This window comes from Lathyrus oleraceus, chromosome 3 (genome assembly GCF_024323335.1).
Source record: "Lathyrus oleraceus cultivar Zhongwan6 chromosome 3, CAAS_Psat_ZW6_1.0, whole genome shotgun sequence".
Taxonomy (NCBI): Eukaryota; Viridiplantae; Streptophyta; class Magnoliopsida; order Fabales; family Fabaceae; genus Lathyrus; species Lathyrus oleraceus.
This window is the reverse complement of record NC_066581.1, coordinates 142,215,323-142,231,458: the sequence shown is the minus strand read 5'-3', so window position 1 is coordinate 142,231,458 and position 16,136 is coordinate 142,215,323.

The following is a 16,136-nucleotide window of genomic DNA, read 5'->3' as shown; positions in this document are numbered from 1 at the left end:
CACAAATCCTAGCTCTCTCTCTATATTTCGCTCAGTCTTGGTTGTGTGTTCAAACAGGTTTTCTAAGTCCCTTTTTATAGAAGCACCCAGCTGGGCTTGGACATCTTGAAAACCCTAAATCTATTTTCCAATCAAATCTTTTTATAACAGTTGTGTAGATCTCCTTGGAAAATAAGTAAATCTGGTTGTAATCCATGATTGAATGCGCCAACTAGCCATATCTTCAATCATACAAAGATTTCCATTAATTGTGCAATCACAAAACACCATACATTCATACTGAATATTCTGTGTACAGGATGTCATGACATCGAGTCTGACATCCTGGAAAAATCCTGCATAATCCAATAATTCATTTTATAACTTCTAGCAGGTACAACCATATCAGATGCCATGACATTGTGTATGTCATCTGAAACAATCCTGCATGAACATGTCTTTCAATTAAGCTCCAGTAGGTACATCCAATATCAGAAGCCTTAGCATTGCAAGTGGCATTCTGAAACAATCCTGCATGCACATGTTCTTGAACTCCAACAGGTACATAGGATATCTTATGCTAAGACATCACACATGACATCTTGTGAACACTCTTTGTTTTACCAAAATTGCTGCCAACTCTTAGAATCAACAGTTAATGAGGAACACTGTGAGTATATCATACCAAGCCCTAGGAGCTTGTTTCAAACCATAAAGGGCTTTCCTCAACTTGTACACATGCTTTGGAAGATTTGGATCTATGAATCCTTTAGGTTGTTCAACATATACTTCCTCATTTAAATACCCATTCAAGAAGGCACTTTTTACATCCATTTGGAACAGTTTGAACTTCAGAATACATGCCACTCCAAGCAATAGTCTAATGGACTCAAGGCAAGCTACAAGGGCAAATGTTTCATCAAAATCAAATCCTTAAACTTGAGTTTATCCTTGTGCTACTAATCTTGCTTTATTTTTAGTAACCACCCACCCCTTGTTCATCAGATTTATTCTTATACACCCACTTTGTTCCTATGACATTTATTCCTTCAGGTCTTGGAACTAGTTCCCATACTTCATTCCTCTTGAATTGACCTAACTCCTCCTGCATGGCATTGATCCAGAACTCATCAGTCAAGGCTTCCTTGACATTCCTAGGCTCAATCTTGGACACAAAGCAGCCATGTGAGATCACTTCCCTTGATCTAGTTGTGACCCCTTTATTTGGGTCTCCTATAATGAGATCTTTGGGATGATCCTTCTGAACTCTGATGGAGGGTCCCTTGTTGATTTTGTCAGCTTCAGGTTCAGCTTGAGGAGGTTCACTCTCATTATTTTTGTCTGGTAACTCAGCTGGGACATCTTTTAGAGATGCTCAACATCGTCTGTGACATCAGTCTGTTGATCATCAACCACAACATTGATAGATTCCATCATTACTTTTGTTCTAGAATTAAAGACTCTATATGCTCTGTTGTTTATTGAGTAGCCCAGAAATATTCCTTCATCACTTTTGGGATCCATCTTCCTTCTTTGTTCACGATCAGTCAAGATATAACATTTACTACCAAACACATGGAAGTATTTGAATGTAGGTCTTCTCCCTTTCCAAACTTCATATAAGGTAGTAGGAGTCCCTTTCTTCAAGGTTACTCTGTTATGAACATATCAGACTGTGTTTATAGCTTCAGCCCAAAAGTGGTAGGGCAATTTCTTAGCATGAATCATAGCTCTGGCTGATTCTTTAAGGGTTCTATTTTTCCTTTCCACCACACCATTTTGCTGGGGAGTAATGGGAGATGAGAACTCATGATGAATTCCTTCTGATGAATAGAATTCAGCAAATTTGCTGTTCTCAAATTCCTTCCCATGATCACTTCTGATTTTGATAACTTGACTTTCCTTTTCTCTTTGAAGTTTTAAACAAATATCTTTGAAGACTTCAAAAATATCAGATTTTTCTCTTATAAAATTGATCCAGGTGTATCTGGAGAAGTCATCTACCACTACATAAGCATACCTCTTCCCCCCAAGGCTTTCCACCTGCATGGGTCCCATCAAATCCATATGGAGGAGTTCCAGCACTCTGGAAGTGGTGTCATGTCTAAGCTTCTGGTGTGACATCTTTGTCTGTTTTCCAATCTGACATTCCCCACAAACTCTTCCTTCATCAATCTTCAAGTTGGGAATTCCTCTAACAGCTTCAACAGATATAATCCTCTTCATACCTTTAAGATGCATATGGCCCAATCTTTGATGCCATATCTTCACTTTTTTTTCTTTGGCTAGAGTACACTTTGATGAATAACCAGTTTCTTGAGAACTCCACATGTAGCAGTTGTCCTTAGACCTGACTCCTTTCATGATCACTTCATTTTCTTTATTAGTAATCAGACATTCAGTTTTAGTGAAGTTTACAGTTAGACCTTGGTCACACAGTTGACTGATACTTATTAGATTTGCAGTCAATCCCTTAACAAGTAGGACATTGTCAAGGTCAGGGACTCCAGGGCAATTAATCTTACCAATCCCCTTGATTTCATCCTTTGCTCCATCACCAAAGGTTACATAGCTGGTGGCATGAGGGTGAAGGTCAGTTAGCAGGTTTTTGTTTCCAGTCATGTGTCTGGAGCACCCACTGTCAAAATACCAATCTTCTTTGGCTGAAACTCTAATGGAAGTGTGAGCTATCAGACTTGTGACATCAGTCCTAGGAACCCATTGTTTTTTGTTGACAGGTCTGTGATGTTTCGGTTTAGGTTGATGATGAGAAGGACTAGGATAACGATACAACTTATAGCTCATGATGAATTCCTTCTGATGAATAGAATTCAGCAAATTTGCTGTTCTCAAATTCCTTCCCATGATCACTTCTGATTTTGATAACTTGACTTTCCTTTTCTCTTTGAAGTTTTAAACAAATATCTTTGAAGACTTCAAAAATATCAGATTTTTCTCTTATAAAATTGATCCAGGTGTATCTGGAGAAGTCATCTACCACTACATAAGCATACCTCTTCCCCCCAAGGCTTTCCACCTGCATGGGTCCCATCAAATCCATATGGAGGAGTTCCAGCACTCTGGAAGTGGTGTCATGTCTAAGCTTCTGGTGTGACATCTTTGTCTGTTTTCCAATCTGACATTCCCCACAAACTCTTCCTTCATCAATCTTCAAGTTGGGAATTCCTCTAACAGCTTCAACAGATATAATCCTCTTCATACCTTTAAGATGCATATGGCCCAATCTTTGATGCCATATCTTCACTTTTTTTTCTTTGGCTAGAGTACACTTTGATGAATAACCAGTTTCTTGAGAACTCCACATGTAGCAGTTGTCCTTAGACCTGACTCCTTTCATGATCACTTCATTTTCTTTATTAGTAATCAGACATTCAGTTTTAGTGAAGTTTACAGTTAGACCTTGGTCACACAGTTGACTGATACTTATTAGATTTGCAGTCAATCCCTTAACAAGTAGGACATTGTCAAGGTCAGGGACTCCAGGGCAATTAATCTTACCAATCCCCTTGATTTCATCCTTTGCTCCATCACCAAAGGTTACATAGCTGGTGGCATGAGGGTGAAGGCCAGTTAGCAGGTTTTTGTTTCCAGTCATGTGTCTGGAGCACCCACTGTCAAAATACCAATCTTCTTTGGCTGAAACTCTGATGGAAGTGTGAGCTATCAGACTTGTGACATCAGTCCTAGGAACCCATTGTTTTTTGTTGACAGGTCTGTGATGTTTCGGTTTAGGTTGATGATGAGAAGGACTAGGATAACGATACAACTTATAGCAAAATGGTTTAATGTGTCCAAATTTTCCACAGTAATGACATCTTCATCTTTGATGTTTCCCTTTCTGTTGTCTTCCTTTATGATGTTGTGACATATGATGTGACATCTCTGGTTTGCTACCAATGTGACTGCACTTAGGTTTGGACTTTGATTTGCTACCAGTGTGACTGCACTTAGGTTTGGACTTTGATTTACTTTTATAATTAATACTTTTATTGTTTTTTTCAATACGAATTTTCTATTTGTGAATTTTTTAACATGTGCCCTTGGGGCACAAGTTAGCATTACCATATATATATATATATATATATATATATATATATATATATATATATATATATATATATATATATATATATATATATATATATATATATATATATATATATAAACTCGAATGAGCTTAATTGAAATGCACTGACAGTGTAAAATGGTTTTACACTGTCGGTCAGTTAATCATGGACGTTGGATATTAAAAAAAGTTTGACTTTTATTTAAAAATCTACAAAGTAATATAAACGGGTGATGGTGATGAATCGACGGTGTAAAATTTTTTACACCGACGGTATATAATAATTAATCCCAACTCGAATTTAGAAATCTCATAGATCAATAATTTTTCCACTAAGCCTTTGTAAACACTTTTTAAAACTGTGGTTGAAGAAAACACAAAAGACTGAACATACACACTGCGATCCTTAATCTCGACTTACTTGAGCGAGACCTTTTGTATATATAACAATGAGCCTTCAATAGAATGATATGATACAAAATAATTATTGTAAACTTCATGAGATAACAATTAATTGGATGAAACAATCCTCAAGCACATTACAATGATTTCTCAATGGAGTCATCAATAAGATTATTATAATAATAAACAAATCATAATTTGTTGAATAAGCCGTAAAACAAAGTCCTGCCATTTATGCAAAAGAAAAATAAACTTTTGCTTAAAACAAAATGCGACTAATGGATAAAAGAAGTTTAGATCTCTCTAAATTTTAGAGTGCCACATTGCAATGTCATACTACAAGGGTAGAGAATCGAGTAAGCTTTTTGTAATTCTTTTAGTGACAGTAAATATAATTTAATGTGAGTTTATTTTTTATTTTATGTTATTTTTTTAAGAAAAAGGAAGAATAATGTACTATTAATTGTTTACAATGGTTCTCACGGTCTATACTTTTGAGGGAAATGTTAAATCTAATACAAATTTTCACAATATTTCCATGACACTGTATTGTTGGTGAAGCCAATGTGCATTCTATTAAATCATGCAAGTCTAATTTTTAAAGTGGTGAAATCCACATGAATATCATCTATTAATATATTAAAGAGTGTGTTGGTTTTTCTCTAGGTTGGTTAGTTATAGTTCTTTTTTATAGTATTTTTCTCTAGGATAGTAATGAGTTTCTATTGTGTCTCGCCATTATAAGTAGTTAGGTCTATTAGTTTGATCATTATCTCAAATTGGAACAGTCTAGGACGATCATATGGATAAAAAAACTTTTTTTTAATGTTTTATATGCTCAAATTTAAATGTAGTTTTGGTTTTTTTCTTATATTTATTCATTTATAATTTCAGTCTATACTTCTACTAGGAACTTGACAACATATATTTTTTAAAATTTTGATTTTCTTTACGGATTAACAAAGATCAAATGTTCATTTCTATAATTTTACTAATTTTTTTTTAAAAATTTTATTATGACTTCCATCCTAAAACGACTCCCAATTTTAATTTTATTTAAAAAATTTCAAAACTTTATAAGCTCACAAATTTTCAACATGTATAATTTGTTCCACCTCTCTTTTTATTTTTATGCAACAATGCCTTCCAAATAATTTATAAAACGTTGCAAAATCATTTGAAATAGTTAATTTGGTCAAAATCTTATTTCTTATTATTTATATCACTATTATAAATTACTTTACACTCAAAAATATGTGAAATATTTTTAAATATCTTCATAAAATTAAATTGAATTACATAAATTTAATAAAATTGTTATGGATTTTTAAAATGATATAAAATATTAAAATTTTATATAAATCATGAGAGAGCTCCAATTTTAGGTCACAGTTAATTATTTTTGTTTACACATGCATTTAGCTTAAAATTCATAAGTGGTGTAATTTTGAAAAATTATAATAAATTATTCCTTTAAAACCCTAATGAACTAAGCTGAATAGATTTTCAATATCTACATGTTGAGCATCACACATTTTAGAGTCATAGATTATTGAGATTTTAAATTACAAATAGATTAATTTTATCGATAGTCAAGTCATCTGAAAGATAAACTTCATTCTCAAAGATAATCATATATTGTATGCTAGTTGTAGTCATATATAAAAATAAATTATGGTGTGAAAAAATGACTAAGTAAAAAAAATAAAAAATAAAAGAAACGAGAAATACTTTCTTCATTTAAATCATTTATTTATAATTTTATTTAAAAATCGTAGAAAGGGTGATGAATGCAAGGATGAATGAGATCTTTGAAAATAATAGTTATAAGTGTTAGTTTTTCATGATCCAAATTAAGAGCATTAATTTTAAGAGCATTAATTTTAGACAGAAATTCTATTATTGTAAATTTTAAGCAGAAATTCCAATATTTTCTCGACGGCTGCATCTACAGGCTACAGCAAGAATGTCCTCTATATTTGAATCAATTTTACAACAATCTTATCGACTTTATTTTCCAATTTTAATTTCGGAATCAATTTTATTTCCAGCTTTTGTTTATGGGTTCTATTTTATTTATTAGTTTTAAATTCTGCTTTAATTTTAAATTTTATTTCCAGATTTTTGGATAATAGGACTGAATCATTTTCTTTATTATTATATTATTCTTTTTTATATTAATTGTGATTTGTGTTTTGTCATTTTTATAAATCCTAAATTTCATCCCTCTAACACTATATTATGAGAAATATATTTTCTTTTAGGAATATTTAAAATAATAGGTATAATTTTTTTTCTCTTTGGTAACCACGAAACTATCATGTTTCTGACTCTATATGTTTGACATTTTATTTTATTTTATTTTATTTCTTTATTATAATTTTATGCTGATACATTATGTTTGTTTTAGGTATTTTTTAAGAAGGAGCATTCGTGCAATAAATAGGGACAAAAATGGAAAAGAACGGAGAAAAAGCACAAGTTATGCACTCATGGCATTCACCGTGTCTTTTTCCAAAGCATTTGCCATGATGTCGCAGTCATTACGTCACTTCACCATAAAGAAAACTAAAATAGAAACTATCGAATATGGATTTTGAGGCCTGGAATATAGCAACATTTTTTTCCATGGATTTTTAGCTCTATAAATAAGCAGATTTAGTTCTTCATGATCCAAGTTTAAGAGCATTAATTTTAGGCAAATATTCTATTATTGTAAAATCAATAGTTTCTCGTATTTAAGAACAAGTACATCTTATCATTAGGAATTTTCTGTGTACTTGGATCAATTTTACAATCTAACTTTATTTTGTAATTTTAATTTCGGAGTCAATTTTATTTTCAGCTTTTGTTGGTAGGTTCTATTTTATTTATTAGTTTTAAATTCTTCTTTAATTTTAATTTTGAATTTCTATTATTTCTTTTGTTATCGTTTATATTATAGTTGTTGCTATTAATTTTCCGTTCTAATTATCGTTCATTGTTGCTACTATTAATATTCAGTTTTAATTATTATTCATTACTGCTGCTATTAAATTTGAACTCTTTTCACTTTTTTAAAATTTTGATTTTCTTTACGGTTTAACAAAGATCAAATGTTCATTTCTATAATTTTACTGATTTTTTTTTTAAAATTCTATTATGACTTCCATCCTAAAACGACTCCCAATTTTAATTTTATTTAAAAAATTTCAAAACTTTATAAGCTCACAAATTTTCAACATGTATAATTTGTTCCACCTCTCTTTTTATTTTTATGCAACAATGTCTTCCAAATAATTTATAAAACGTTGCAAAATCATTTGAAATAGTTAATTTGGTCAAAATCTTATTTCTTATTATTTATATCACTATTATAAATTACTTTACACTCAAAAATATGTGAAATATTTTTAAATATCTTCATAAAATTAAATTGAATTACATAAATTTAATAAAATTGTTATGGATTTTTAAATGATATAAAATATTAAAATTTTATATAAATCATGAGAGAGCTCCAATTTTAGGTCACAGTTAATTATTTTTGTTTACACATGCATTTAGCTTAAAATTCATAAGTGGTGTAATTTTGAAAAATTATAATAAATTATTCCTTTAAAACCCTAATGAACTAAGCTGAATAGATTTTCAATATCTACATGTTGAGCATCACACATTTTAGAGTCATAGATTATTGAGATTTTAAATTACAAATAGATTAATTTTATCGATAGTCAAGTCATCTGAAAGATAAACTTCATTCTCAAAGATAATCATATATTGTATGCTAGTTGTAGTCATATATAAAAATAAATTATGGTGTGAAAAAATGACTAAGTAAAAAAAATAAAAAATAAAAGAAACCAGAAATACTTTCTTCATTTAAATCATTTATTTATAATTTTATTTAAAAATCGTAGAAAGGGTGATGAATGCAAGGATGGATGAGATCTTTGAAAATAATAGTTATAAGTGTTAGTTTTTCATGATCCAAATTAAGAGCATTAATTTTAAGAGCATTAATTTTAGACAGAAATTCTATTATTGTAAATTTTAGGCAGAAATTCCAATATTTTATCGACGGCTGCATCTACAGCAAGAATGTCCTCTATATATATATTGTTTTTTTCTATTTAATTTAAATTAGATTTATTTTATGTTTAGTTTAATATGTTTACTATTAAATAATAGCATGTTTTTCATAACCATGTTTGACTAAGCTCTTATAGTCTAGGATCACGGTAAAATATAACAACACTGATTTTCAATATTAAAATAATTTTTGGTTTTAAATTTTGCTCCAAAGTTAAAAGCTTTACGCGAAAGCAAAAACACTCAGGTACCAATTTCAGCGCGAAAGTGTGATAGCAGTATCCGATCATAAAATTTGGAATTTTAATTTCTAAAAACAACGACAACGATTTATTAATAATTAGGACTTGTCGGTTTTCAAAAATTGTTTTGAAATGATAACTTTTACACGCGACATCAGACAACTACGGTTTTGAAACATAACACGGTCTCCGTGAAAGTGAGTAATGTTTTTAAATTCCTCCGAAAATGATTTTTGAAACCAAATGAAGTGCTAAATTTTATCTGAGTCCCGAAGGTACCCGAAAATTACATTTCGGTCTCGTTTTAATTTAATTCTCAAACTAGTTAATTTAGATTCGTTGTAGCAACGTATAGACTAAGGTATTTTATATTTTTCCTTCTATCAGTTGTATGTCCAACACTCCCTCAACCAGAGACGACTTAGAATAACCGATTACTGAAATTGAGTGTTCCATTCACCTCAAACGTCGAATATGAGAACTTAGAGTCATATTCGATCATATGGCTGAACCAGATAAACGTCCTCTTAAGGATTTCACAGTCCCATCTCAAGACGAGTTGCCTCGAGTATTGTTCCACCTACAATCCAGGCGAACATCTTTGAATTGAAACCTTCTCTGCTGCAAACCGTGCAATATATCCATTTCTCAGAAAATCCCACCGAGGACCCAAATCTTCATTTGTCAATGTTTGTACAGTATGCACACACATTAAAGAGTAATGGAGTCAATCTAGACGCAACTCGCTTATGTTTATTTCCATTTTCCTTGAGAGATAGAGCAAGAGCTTGGCTACAGTCTCTACCTGCTAACTTCATCACTACTTGGAACAAACTAAAGAAGACATTCTTAGCCAAATATTTTCCTCCGAGCAAAACGGTAGTGCTAAGAAATCACATAACTACGTTCAGGAAGATAGAAGGAGAATCACTTTTCAAAGCTTGGGAACGGTATAAGGACATGATGAGACTATGACCTTATCACGGTATAGAGAAATGGCTCATCATCCATACATTCTATAATGGTCTACTTTACAATACAAGAATGACCATAGACGTTGCAGTTGGTGGTGCTTTAATGGATAAACCCTTCAATGAAGCTTATCAACTTATTGAGAACATGGCCCAAAACCATTATCAATAGGAAACAAATGTGCTAAAGTAGAGAAAACACCACAAAGGGAGGCATGTCCTAAGTGAATAGCTTAGACCATGTGAGTGCTAAGGTCGACGCACTCACTCAAAAGATCAACAACTTAACCATTACCCCTCCAGCTATTGTAGTTGTTGTGACTCCAAACTGCGAGATTTGTGGAGTCCAAGGACATATCACTTCTGATTGTCAGCTTTTGACAGGGACTATGCCAGACCAAGTTAACTATGCACAAGGAAATCCCTATCCAAACACTTATAATCTAGGATGGAGAAATCATCCAAACTTTTCCTACAAAAACAACAATGTGTTATTTTCTCCTAGTCCACACCAACAACACCTCCAAATTTCCAAAATGGAGTTATCGCTGCTCCCTTAGATCCTAGAAAATCAAATTTAGAACTAATGATGGAGAAATTCATCGCAACTCAAACCCAACAGAATAAAGAATTTATGAACCAAAACGTTCACAAAATGAGTTGGTGAAACAATTGGCGAACAAGGTTGACACCATAGCCACACATAACAAGATGCTTGAGACACAAATCTCTCAAGTAGCCTAGCAACAAGCAGCTACTACCTCCCTTGCTAGCACATTTCCAGGCCAACCTCAACCCATCCCGAAAGGTCATACTAATGTCATCACACTATAAACCAAAAGTACCATACCCTCAAAGACTCGCCAAATAAAAGAATAAGGGTGAGTTTAAGAAATTCATAGAGCTTATAAAGCAACATCATATCACTATACCTTTCACAAAAGCCATTATGTAACGCCCCATATTGCTTTCAGGATTATTGACTGACCCCACAAACCAACACGGGTCTTTTCAGCATGTTTTTTCCTCACTCACACGCTTTCCAGGAAAATTCCCATAAGGCCACCCATCCAAATACTACTCCAACTCAAACACACTTAGCTATGGAGTTCTTATCTGTTAGGATACCAAAAAGAAGATACATCTTGTTGGTATAGGTAGTACCAATTAATCCTTATAAGCTATCCTTCAACTATGCAGTCCCATACCTACATAGCCTCAGGATCCCTCTGATTCTGATGTGAATTCGGTTTTTCCCTAAAAGCTTCTAGGGGTGTCTCATTATCATGCCTCGTGCACTGAAAACCACTCCCTCGCCCTCGGGTGTAACATGTAACCACTCTCTGTCCTCTCTGGCCTCGGGTGTTACCTGCCCACCAGCTTCCGCTTGGTTCGTCCCCGTACCACATCGTACTGGGAGAGGTTTGGCTCTGATACCATTTGTAACGCCCCAAATTGCTTTCAGGATTATTGACTGACCCCACAAACCAACACAGGTCTTTTCAGCATGTTTTATCCTCAGTCACACGCTTTCCGAGAAACTTTCCAGAAGGTTACCCATCCCAAGATTGCTCCAAGCCAAGCACGCTTAACTGTGGAGTTCTTATGGAACGGGCTACCGAAATTACTAATTATAACTCCATGTTATAATGTATCACCCCGTAACTGTTTATTATGACCCTTCAAATGACATCATGACCTTGTCATCGAATCTGATTTGTACTATTTGGACTATTCTCAGCTTTTTGGGAGGTTGGTTCCTTCTGGCTTACTCGGATATCTTAATCGAGTTCCGATTAGTAGATCTGATGTCCTAGTAGGATTCCAATTGGTGAATGATAGCTCGACTATCCGATATGTTAACCCTATCATGTTCGGTTATCGTGCTAAGTCGGTCTCAAAGAACTCAAGTGTTCAAAATAGGCTATGTCGGTTTCATACCTCGATTGATCAACTAATTATTTGGGATGTACATAAGCCCCCTGAGCATGAGATCTAAAAGATTAAAGTGCTCGGACAAAAGAAGCCCAAAAGTTTCTTTTTAAGTTCTCTGCAATCCATTTATGTTGTGATGCTTATTTGTGGTGATGTGTCTTTAATCATGACAACGCATCTTCATCGGATTTCTCCTTCCTTAGTAATGATGGTTTTTATGGGAATGTTCTCCCTCTCAATCATTCGAAGCATTCCATACTGTTTAAATTCTTTTAGGAAGATTTATTCCTAATTAAAATCATCTCTTTATCTTTTGGATTTACATTCGCTGGAAAAAAAGTCTTTCTCTCTTTAAAGCAACTTTCAAAATTCTCGTTCATTCTTCAAGACCAGGTATACTCTCTTTTCGCTTCCACATTCTTTTATTCAATGACTATTATTGATGCATGTGACGAGAATACAAAAGCACTAAGAACCTTAAGTGCCCGCGAAATAAAAGATCTTTAGGATTTTTATGTGAGAGGGTATAGAGATACTCTAACCCAGGCTGACTTTGATCTTATTGTAAAAGAGGCTTATGCTGATATTTCTGCCTCTTTTAGCGATTTTGATTCTGACTCTTATTCATCAGGTTCATCCGTAGAGGTGCTGATGGAGATTGTGGAATCATTTGATCAAGAAGTAGTGAGTTATGATCATAACTCCATAGACGAGATGAAGATAGCTAAACTACGGTCTTTGAAGAATATATCTTTTACTTGGAATGAAGACATTGTTATTTTGGAACCCTTTATTTAAGGGGAATGTGTTTGCATAGCTCATCCTAGGTGAGTTAAACATGAATATTTTCATTTTTATGCCGGGGTAATGAAAGATTTTAATATCCACATTTCCTTTACCAATTTTGAGTCCAATCTACTAAAAACCCTAAATGTCACCCCTTCTCAACTTCGTCCCAACAGTTGGGGGTTTATCAAGGCTTTTGAAATAATATGTGGGGCCATATCTTTTTGATCCTTCCTTTCCCCATGCTTACTATAGACAGTACAATTTTGTTTGTTTCCTCTGATGCTTCCCATCTAATAAAGTAATTGATAATCCCTACTAGAAAACTTCGTATGACTGACCGTCATGAGCAGTGAGCCCGAAATATTCAGAACCTGTTTACAGAACCTCCATGGTGTGCTTAATAGGTCATGTACAAGAGGTTGATGCCTTATGTTTAAATTGACTCTGATCCTTTTATCTTCATCCTTCGATATTTGACTAGATCCAATTTGAGTTGGGTGAACTGATTGGATGCTATTATGCACCTTTCTTATATTCTCCTTGTTTATGATATGGCTTTTTGATAATGCCATACCCTAATTTTTAACCCTAAGATCCCACATACCATTTTCATCCTTGCATACAAACAAGATCACATCTTGATCCTCCCCCTCTCATCTTTGGGTTTTCTTTTTGCAGGGATCACCAAGCACCTATTTGTTAGTATTTTACCTTTTGTATTTATATTTTCATTACTTGTCTAACCACTAATCAAAATGGTAAAAAAATGTTTTGTTTTCTTTAATTTTATTGTGCAAGGTAGGGTTCTCCAACAAGAGTATCAAGCACGGCTCCTCAACCAGGGTTTGTTTTGATTCCTCAACAAAGTGTGCTTAAACATTGATTCTCAAGAGGCTTATCTCTCAAGCATGATCTCTAAAGTTCTCAAGCACCTTTCAATATCATTTGTATCAAGAACATCTCAAAGTTTTGTTGCTTATTTTCTCAAGAAAAGCCAAAGGTTCATGTGTTTATTTCCATGCCTTCTTCAATAAGTTACCTCAATCTTTGAGCAACTCAATCAAAATACATTAAAGGACACCTTATTTTGAGTTCATGTGATCATTCATGTACCTTTAAATGCAAGAAAAGTTCAAGTACACAAGTTTTATTTCAAGAGGTTTGACCAAAAAGTCAACATTTGAAGTCAAAGTTCCAAAGATCACAACTCCTTCAATTCTCAACATTTTTGAATGCTTCTTTTTGCATATGACTCTTCTAAATATCCTCTACAACTTCTATTTACATGACAAGAGCCAATTATTCTTAGAGGATTATCAAAAGTTTGGAGACATTATAGGTCATTTGTGGACTTAGTGAAATTTGACATATTTTCAAGTGACTTTTTCTCAACTTTCAAGGTTTATAAATTCTTTAATTCTTAACATTTGAGGCTTATTATTTTTTCACAATACCATTTGTGATGCACTCTACAAGTCTGCTTCAAGGATCAAAGTCAATATATGTTTGGAAGGCCATTAATTTCATTGAGACATTATAGGTCATTTTAAGCCCTTTGGGACTTGGAATTTTCTAAGTTACATGACCAGTTTTTCGTGCCAACTTCAACATGCCATAATTTTATGCTCAAGCATCCAAATGAAAACTTTCTTGGAACATTGTAATCTTTGTCATGATTTCAACACATTGCAAAAAGAATGAGATCAAAAAACCTCTTGAGCAAGATGCCCCATTCAGTTGAACATGGTGACTTGAAATTGAAGAAATCACCATGGTCCAAATTTGAACTGCACTAATTCTCAATTACAAGCCAAATTAGCACACATTTTGGACCTAAACATATTTAACCAAGTCTCCAGAAGTTAATTGACCCTTGAAACGCATGATTTGGCTGAGTTTTGATGGATTACAAGTCACACTTTTCAAACATTTCTAATTTCTAAAATTCTCTTTTATTTTTCTTCATCTGATTTTTATTTTTAAACATTTTATTTTCTTAATTTTTTATTTTTATTGAACTTTCTCTTTTCTCCTTTGTTTTATTTGGTTTAAAAATACTTTTATGCATTTTAAAATACGGAAAAAAATTATTATATGCTTCTTATTTTATTTCCAACCTTCCATAATTTTCATGGCCATTTATTTGGTGTTTTGAAGGACTTTATGGATTTTCTCTTTTATTTCCCTTTTGACATTAATTTAAAAATGTTTTTGATGCATTTTATTTCATTTTATTGCATTTTTTATTTGTTTGACCTTTGTTGACTTCTGTTGGCATTTGATCATGGTTGTTTTGATTATAAGTCTCATTAAACTCAATGGATCTTGGGTGTTGATGGGGTGAAAACCCTAATCCACCAAAATGGATTATTGATTTTGATGATGACTTGATCAAACCTCTGATCCAATTTGGGTGTGACCTCTCTTGTCCCATTCCTCTTCATCTCTTTCTTTTCTTCTTGATCAATTGGATGGTTTGTGTTCATCTTGTTTGTGAAGTGTGGATTGGTGCTTGATGAACTTTCATCATTTCAAAACTACCTCTTAATTTGTCATGGATCATTTAAGGTACTTTTCATTGATGCATAAGTTTGTCCTAAGTACTATGAAGTATGGATTGATGTAATGGACCACTCTCCTAGCCTTTGTGCTTGATCAATTCTCTCTAATATGTATTAACACAAATATTATTATTGATCGACCTCAGATGGTTGTAACTTCTACATTAGTCCAATTACGATTGCTTAACATAGCTCTAAATTTGTTCCAAAAGTAAGTCATTTTAATAACTAAGATTTTAAGTCTCCTACTCCTCATGGTATTATGTGAAAATATTGCTTCCTTTTCATTTGTGAGAGCTAATGACATACTTGTTGATTTTATCCAAGTTGAAGCCGTTCTTATAAGTGATGTAAAGGTCCATACTTTCATGCTTCTGAGTGAATAGTTGATTGTTCTCCAAAAAATAACAATTTCCTTTCCCTTTATGATTACTAACATCATTGAATAACATTATGTTGTATTAACTCTTATTTTAAATGTCATTTATATTATGTACTTTATTCTTTTTGTCATTTACTTTATGCTTTTTATTTTAGCATTCCATATCATATTTGTTTATGCTTATATTATTTGTTATTTGTCTATTCAAAGACATTAATAAAGGAAAAACCCCTAAAAAAATTCGGTTCTCTGGATTCATGGACTTGAGGTTACTATCCTTAACATTGTTGTATAGTTATGGATTTAGAACTAAGACTTTGACCCTTACTTTGGGAGTTTGTAACTTGAGACCTTAGGATTCATCTGATACCTTTGACTTTGGGTTTCTTTTGAAGACTTGGCTTGGTTACTTTATTTTCATCTGATACATGGATTATTCATTGTTTATTTGGCTTGATTAAGGATTAATACAAATGATAGAACTATTACTTGACTTATGTCATAAAGCTCTTTATCTCTTGGTTAGATATTTCATCCCTAGTTTTTACTTTATGCTTTAGGATAGTCTTTTCTTCTCCTCTCTTTCTTTAATTTTCAAAATCTCCTCTCTCTTTTCAAAACTTTCTTGTTTTTACACTTGAACCACTTTCTCAATAAACCTTGACTTTCGTCAAGTGATTTTGAAACTCTTTTCTTAAAACAAATGCTATGATA